The 8,266-nt window shown below is 37.7% G+C and overlaps 1 long non-coding RNA gene across 2 annotated transcripts; it reads right to left on the bottom strand.

The window, feature by feature from the left end:
- Positions 1-5,638: 5,638 nt before the first annotated feature.
- Positions 5,639-7,481, bottom strand: LOC107810256 (uncharacterized). 2 transcript variants are annotated; one of them, XR_012705399.1, is made up of 2 exons: positions 7,230-7,481; positions 5,639-7,074 (listed from the first exon to the last, which is right to left on the bottom strand). It is a non-coding gene; the product is annotated as an uncharacterized LOC107810256 (long non-coding RNA). The 2 variants fall into 2 exon arrangements; XR_001653592.2 differs by having other exon boundaries at positions 7,352-7,481.
- Positions 7,482-8,266: the final 785 nt, after the last annotated feature.

Below are 8,266 nucleotides of genomic sequence, written 5' to 3'. Positions count from 1 at the left end.
TTCTTTGTTATCACTTGTTGTTTTCCGCTGCTAATTGTCGCTTCTATTTTTTATTGTAAGTACTGTATTATTGTTGTTACTATGTGTAGTTTTGTAGAGATATCGTACTCTGTTAGTCCTACACTTATACTTGTCTATGTTATCTAGTCCAGTAGGTATTTTAATTGTCCCTCATCACTACTCCACCGAGGTTAATCTTAATACTTACTAGGGTACCACTGTGGTGTACTCATACAACACTTCTGCACATTTTGGTGTAGATCCAGGTATTTCAGAGTCAGTCGATCGTTAGGTAGTTGTACAGATCTGTTTTGGCGACTCAAGGTAAACCTACTTCTGCATTCGTAGGCTTCAGAATCACCTTCTGAAATTGTATTTGCAGTGTTTTATCTTTATTTCAAAACAATTGTATTTGTAGGCTTTCTAGCAAACTCAATAGAGCTTATGTCTTGTACTACCAGTTTTGGGATTGTAAGTTTTGTATAAAGATTTCTATTTCGAAATTATCAAATATTAGTTAAATAATGTTATTATTTCTGTTAATGTTAGGCTTACCTAGTCCCTAAGACTAGGTGCCATCACAACATCTTACGGAGGGAAAATAAGGTCGTAACAAGTTGGTATCATAGCTCTAGGTTCATAAGTGCTACGAGTCATAAGCGAGATTAGAAGAGTCTTGCAGATCGGTACAGAGACGTCTGTACTTATCTTCGAGAGGCTACATATCTATTAGGACAATTTCACTTCTTTCATTCCTATTATGCAGGTTATTGATCTTAGAGTTTGAGCTTTTATCATTCTATTCTCTGACAGATGGTGACAACACGAGCTACCGGATGGATGACGTTGCCCCCAGGGCAGGTGTTGCTAGGGGCAAAGGCAGGGGCTGAAGAGAAGCATGTGTCGTAGCTAGAGCACCTACCGGAGCAGCAGTTGAGGAGCCACCAGTATTTTTGGTTGGGGGACATGTACCGGAGGTGCCTACTGTTACCCCCAGACTTCAGGAGACTTTAGCACAGTTCCCGAGCATGTTGGGTATATTGGCTCAGGCAGGGTTAAATCAGGTTGCACCAACTACTTCACATATCGTTGGAGGGACTCAAACTCCCGCTGCCCGTACTCCAGAGCAGCGAGCCCACATTGGTCAGGTTGCAGGTGTCATGGTGACACAACTTATGGTTCCGGTTAAGCTCGTGGTTAGGGAAGCAACATCTGAGGAAGAACAACTTAGACTTGCAAGGTTCAAGAAGTATGACCCTCCTACTTTTAGTGGCTTGGCTTCAGAGGGTGCACAGGGTTTTCTAGAGAAGTGACACTGCATTCTTTGTACTATGGGTAATGTGGAGATGCATGGTGTCACACCTCCTTTTTACTTACACCCCCGAGAAGGGAGTATATAAGGAGATTTTTACAACTTAAAGTGACAATCGAAACGGGATTTATTTATCAAAAGATTCAGAATCGCCACTTGGGAGATTTATGATATTCTAAGTCACCGGTTCAAATCCAGAATCGAGGAAAAGGTTGACTCTGTTTAACAGTCCGCGAACCAGAAATCCAAGTAAGGAATTCTGTTAACCCGGGAGAAGGTGTTAGGCATTCCCGAGTTCCGTGGTTCTAGCACAGTCGCTCAACTGTTATATTGGCCTATTATCTGAATTTAGTACAGGTTTTAGCCTATGGTATAATTTTAACTTTTAACCGCTTTTATTCAATTTAAAAAATTAATTCAAGGTCATTTAAAACATATCGCAAGCCACACCACATGAAATGCACACATGGTTCACGACACGCTCTATTTAACCTTGTTGGAAATTAGAACCGAGTCACATGAAATGCACCCCCGGATTTAACAAGCTTATTTCATTATTATTATTATTATCCAAAATTATGGGAGGGTCACATGAAATGCACACCCGAGCCCATTTAATCTAATTGACATAGTTCAACTATCCAGTTTCTATACTGTGACAAAATCACGTTCAGCTATAACCAATTCAAGTAAACACGAGCAGATAACCGAGCGAGCAAATTCAAAATCACGGAAATCAATTACAGAATCAACGGGATCATGTGATAAAACAAATAATTAATACCAAACTTGCATAAAACGAATAGAGGGTGAAAGAGGTGAACCTCAATATAGCCGGTTCATTATTTTGAACTCGAAAATGTGACGAGCCGTGGACGGGACTCAAATTAGCACCGGAAACTCGGACTCGAACGCCTCAATAAATCTCACCCCAGTCGAACTCGAAGCCAATTCTAGCACCTATCTCTTTCCCTCGCTCACTAATGACACACTCTTTAACAAACTTTACAAATGGTTTTGCATTGTCAAGCAGTTCACAGCAGCGTTCTTTACAGGAATTTCATCGAACAACACGGTGGCTCTTTGAATTTGTAAGAACATGTTGCCCGTTTACAAAGAAACTCAGGCCTATGAAGCTAAACACTGACAGACCTGACTCTTCAGCCTCGACAAGAACTCAAAACAGACGGAAGCTCGGACAGCATATCAACGAACAACTCGACGGATCGTACATGGCGACCTGAACAGATTCAACTCGACTTTGAACCAACGAGAAACTCGACTCGATTAAGACACTTTAGCTATTTCAGATGCTGTTTGGAGCTGAGGAGTTGGGCAAAAGAGCTGGATTTTTGCGTTCTTATCGAAGTTTTTGACCAGTTTTCATGGCCTCTCGGAGATCGTCGTTGCCAAGCCACCGTCGGCAACCAGATCCAGCGAGCGAAGAAGAGTTTTGACTTCAGCAATGGTTCATTCGTTGGGTTTCTGGGGTTTTCTCGTGTCTAAGTCGTGAAGAAGATGAAGCTGGGGGGGTTGGTCCGGTGTGCATGGGTCGTGTATGGTTGCTACTGCTTTCCGGCGAGTTTCAGAGAAGGATCAGTAGGGGTCGTTTATGGCTGCTTCCTTGTTCATGGCTGCTCAAGGAAATTAAAACGAGGGGAGGGGGTATGCTTGAAGAAGATGATGCAGGAGGGGTCGGGAGGTCGTTCTCTGGTGTTCTAAAGAAGACGATGCGCAACTGCTCGTCAGCTTTTGTTTCTCCAGCCCTCTTCTTCGTTATTATGCGCAACTTTTGCTGCTTTTTCGTTCCAGCCCCTTTTCATTTTTTGCTTTTCTTTTATTTATATAGTCTAGGTTTTTGGTAGGGTTTTAGGTTAAGGGGTATGGGCCTAAGAATTATGGGCTTGGCAATTGTGGGCTAGGTCCAAAATTAGGCCTAAAGATGGGTTGCTCCAGCCCAAGCTCTATTCTTTCGCTGCGAACGAGATTAAAAATACGTGCCCATTTGTAAATTATTCCTACTATTCAAATAATTATTAAAATAAAACTAACCATTAAAACAAATCTATTTTTGGTATTTTCAAATATTATATTAAAATAAAAATACGATACTATTGTTGTATATATTTTTTTTTTTAGATTTTTTTTTAAGATTAAAATGACTACAACATTAATGAACCTATTTTTGTGATTTTTTGTTTTCTTGTAATAAAATAAAGTAAAAGAGTCAAAATTACTTAAAATATCTATATTATGCCTAAATTAAATATTTACGCGCTAAAATATGAAAAATCTTGGGGAGGGTAAAAAATCACATGTCTACAGCTGCCTCTCTTTGACTGGAAACGTACACAGTTTCCAGACAAAGACTGACTAGACAGGTTTTTTGACCCGACCCTTATTTGGAGAGACTAAAACTGAGAGAGAAAGGGATGTGACCGAGCCCTGGTATCTGGGCTTCCTACATATCCTTGGCTATAAAGGAATCAGACCACGTGTAGTTCAGAGATGAGTAAGATGACGGAGTATACCGAGGTGGAGAGCCGGTCGAGGTGTCGTTCCGTCGAGGTTCCGGTCCACAGTCCTGCTATTATATCAAAATCAAAACATGAAAAAGACTAGCTAAGCCTATCAACTACGAGTTACAAGATTCCTATCTATAAGTCTTTTGAAGGTTGATCTTGAGTCTTGAGTGGTTCTTCATGCAGACTTTAGATTTGAACCTTAACGCTTGCCAGTTGCAGGTGCTAGCTCGTTCTTCTTCAGATTTTCGGACGAAGACCGGACATGTAGTGCTTGTGATTTCCACCATGTCTTAAGCAGTTCACATCTTTCATCAACTTCTGCATTTGGATTTACTTCTTGCCTTTCTCTCTTTTTCTTTATTGTGACTAACTTCTGTTGATAACCTTGGACTGTTGACTCGCATTCTGCAGGTGGACGCCTGACTGTTGAACTCGAACGATCTTCTCTTGGGATTGGAGAAACAAGTATATAGAGTATCTAAAGACCGAAAAACTACCCTCGGATCCTAAGGAGTCGAGAGCTCTGCGTACGAAAGCGGCCCGATTCAGCTTGTTCGAAGATGGTACCCTGCTCCAGAGAATGTTTGATGGCCCACTCACAATATTTCTAGGACAAAGAGATACCGAGTATATTTTCTAAGGGATGTCCACGAAGACACCTGCGGAAATCATTCATGAAATGGGGAATGGACATCGTCGGCCCCCTTCCATAAGCAACTGGTAAGGCTCAATTTATATTGTTTATGACTAACTATTTTTCTAAATAGGTGGAAGCCCAGGCATTCAAAAAAGTCAGGAAGAAGGAAGTCATTAATTTCATCTGGGACCACATAATATGCCGGTGCAGAATGCCTGTTGAGATCGTGTGCGACAATGGGAAACAGTTCATTGGCAGCAAAGTAAGCAAGTTTTCGGAAGACAATAAGATCAAAAGGATCCTGTCAACACCCTACCACCCCAGTGGAAACGGGCAAGCAGAGTCCACGAACAAAATCATCCTGCAAAACCTCAAAAAGAGATTGACCAGCTGTTATACCCCATTTTAAACAGGTTAAAGTAAGGTACAACATACAAGCAATTCTGAATTTTATTAAAGTAAAAAGAGTCGTCACCTAATTATTTCTAAATTAGAACACCTAAATTGATTAAAGTATTAATAAAGTATAACTTTGTTAATATTATTAACCTAAAATTCTAGGTATTTAATCTAAAGGAAAGGTTTTTAAGTCACCCTTTAACATCCGGACCGGACTTACATTAATTAATGCGATGTGTAAATATAGAGATCTTTCGAAAATCAGATTTACTTTAAAAAACCATGTTGAAGAGTTTTCTTTGTCTTGAAGGAAAATTGATTTAAGCTTCTAACATTGAAAAACGCTCTTTCTTGCCTAAAAGTGGATCTAGTCCAAAAAGCCAATTTTAACTTGTTAAATTCAAATCTTAAACATCAGACAAGTTAATTCAGAAATGTTATTATAGAAAGCAAAGAAAATAGATGTTACTTGAATGCTTGAAACAGTAGAGAGGAAAAACATAGATGGCAGCAATAATTCAGAAATGTTATTATAGAAAGCAAAGAAATAGAGTTGACTTGAATGCTTGAAACAGTGAGAGGAAAAACATAGATGGCAGCAACCGTGTGTTAGAAATACTATTTGATAAAATTTAAAAGTTATTATTACTGTAATAATTTTAACAACTAGCATCTAAGACATATCAAGATTCTAAAGAGCTTCAGTTAACTGTAATTACCTATATGATAAGTAAGTACTTTCGTTATAAAATAAAACCTGCACAGTTAAACAAGATATAGCTATAATTGTATCGTAACTTCAGATCTTAACAATCAATGACACAATCAAAATAAAAATATTTAACATGTACGCCATAAATGAAGTAAAATGAAGTTGTAAAGAGCCAGTTCAGCTCCCCAGAAGGTTTTCTCTTCTCTATTTATTGTTGTCTAGGTAACGCAAAAGCAGGAAAGGTGAGGATGTATAGACTCCATGTAGTGCCACTGCGGCATCGAGTCTTAAAGTGAAACTCTTGGGCTCCGGTGATCATGCAAAACAAAATAAAGAAAGAAAAAATTAGGAGTAGGTAGAGGGAGAATCAAAAACAAAATACAAAAAGTAATGAAGAAAGATTAAGCAGAAAAAAGAATACACAACTTGAAATTCTAATGCTGGCAAAAGCATGCTTAATTATGTTACTCTAACCTGGAACGTAAGAGAAGCAACTATTTTTATAAGTTAATAGTATGAAATCCTTAAGAAGAATTCTCACTTCTTTTTCAAAAGTAAATATTCTTATTCAGTATCAATATAAAGTCTTAAAGTCCACTCTATAGGAATCAAATAAAAGTTGATTTAAACGTGAGTAGGTAATGACATATTTTACAACATTCGACAGTAGCAAAAGGATGTCAATATTTATAAAAAAGAACTTGTAAGCTCAGAATCAGTGTTTTATCATAGTGAATCGAGTCAACTAGAATCTGTTTCAATTTGAGGTATTTCAAAACTTAATATAATTCATCATCTTTCAAGAAAAGATAGGAGCAGACATGATTTTTCTCATATGATCCCAATTCACAAAAACGAGATCCTTGGCCTAATACCTAGAGAACATCACATTGATCAGAAACAAGGTCCTAAGTTTTAATATTCACGCAAAGATGACAACAGACCCTAAAAGCATGATTTTCACTAAGTACATGTTCAGGTCATAACTTTAAACATAATTCTGATTTTTAAGAAAATCTAAAGGCATGATACCACGACAGGTTGTCCAAAATAACAATATATCTAGATGCGATTAGAGAAAAGTTAAAGCATAATTTCTAGCGCAATGCTTATACTAAACTCGACCAAGAACAAAACTTAAAAATAGTGACAACTAAAGAAAAGGAAACCTAAAACGCGATTCTTCTATGTAAACACAATATTTTAAATTAAATAGGAGAACCTGAAGCAGGGTCGACTATTACCTTTTGTGGGATAGTGAACTAGGGCATCGAATCCCGAATCTACTCTATATTGTCACGAACAGATCCGAACTTCAAGCCGAACGAGTTCGAATATCTGTCACGACCAAAGTTAAACGAGATAGAAAGAAAGTTAACAACGGTAAGAGTAAAACTGATAGTGTTCGAGCAAAGGCGGAGTCCTTCTTAGACTTAGTATTTTGGACAATGTAAAGTGGTGATTCTTGTTCCTTCCACCTCTGCTTCGTCTGAAAACAAAAGAGGGTATTTTTAGAGGAAAGTTAGGGTTCTTTGAGAGATGATTTTGGATGGGTCCTCTTGAGCAGAAATTTGAAATCAAGGATTTGAATTTCAGTAAAAAAAACCGTTTGAATCTGAACGTTGTAATTCGAAAGAGCCTCACGTGATTTGGTCAGAAAAATCGAAATGCCCAAAGTCTTTTGGCCTCTTGTGTTGACTAAATCTCGTTGCAAATGAGAGAGAGAGAGAAGAGTCACGGGTTTTGAAGAGAGACAAAGGACTTACTCAAAATCGGCGAGGCAAGCTTCTGCCATAGTTAAGAATACTGAAGCTTTGCTTGTAAGAGGAAAGGGGTAATAGAACGAGTGAAACTATGGGAGCGGATGTGATGATGGAGTAAAAAATAAATACCCTAGGTGACTTAGGATTGGAATTTTTATATGTCCATACGGTAAACCTTCAATGTTTAACTTTTAATATAATTATCTTCTATATACCTAATTACTATTTATGTACCATTTTAGGATTTTAATGGTATTAATTAGTCTCCTAATTTCACTTAACCGTATATTCCCACTTCTCCAAGTTTTTCTCTCCAAATCTCACCATCTCACTCACGTATCAAACCACACCCCACGATTTCCTCTTCAATCACCCACAATTTCCTCTTCTAAAACCAGCAAAAATCTGTAACCCCTCCACCATTGATAACCATTAAAAGCTTTGAATCTTTGAATTCGAATTTGGGTTTTCAAAAGACATTATTTGTTTGGATTGGATGTTGTTGCAAAGAACTGAGAATTCTCTCTACGTCTCTCTCTCTCTCTCAATCCCAAATTTCAGTAGTATAAGAGGAAAGGAAAAGAGAGTAGCAATTACACCATTGACAGCCATTAAAAAGCTTTGAAGCTTTGAATTCGAATTTGAGTTTTCAAAAATCATTATTTGTTTGGATTGGGTGTTGTTGCAAATAATTGGGAATATGGTTTAGAGTTTATATCTCAATTTTGAGGGGTTTTGGTGAAGATTAGACTTGATTTTGGCTGAATTTCAGATTGAAACTCGAAGAAGAAGAAGAAGAAGAAGAAGAAGAAGAAGAAGAAGAAGAAGAAGAAGACATGACATACATTATATTGTAGAAATTGTAGAAAAATTATATTATGTTGTTTATTTATTTATCTTTTATTCATTTACTATTGT

Source organism: Nicotiana tabacum, chromosome 22 (assembly GCF_000715075.1).
Source record: "Nicotiana tabacum cultivar K326 chromosome 22, ASM71507v2, whole genome shotgun sequence".
Lineage (NCBI taxonomy): Eukaryota > Viridiplantae > Streptophyta > Magnoliopsida > Solanales > Solanaceae > Nicotiana > Nicotiana tabacum.
Note: the sequence above shows the minus strand (reverse complement) of the source record. Positions and strands in the feature narration are given on the sequence as shown.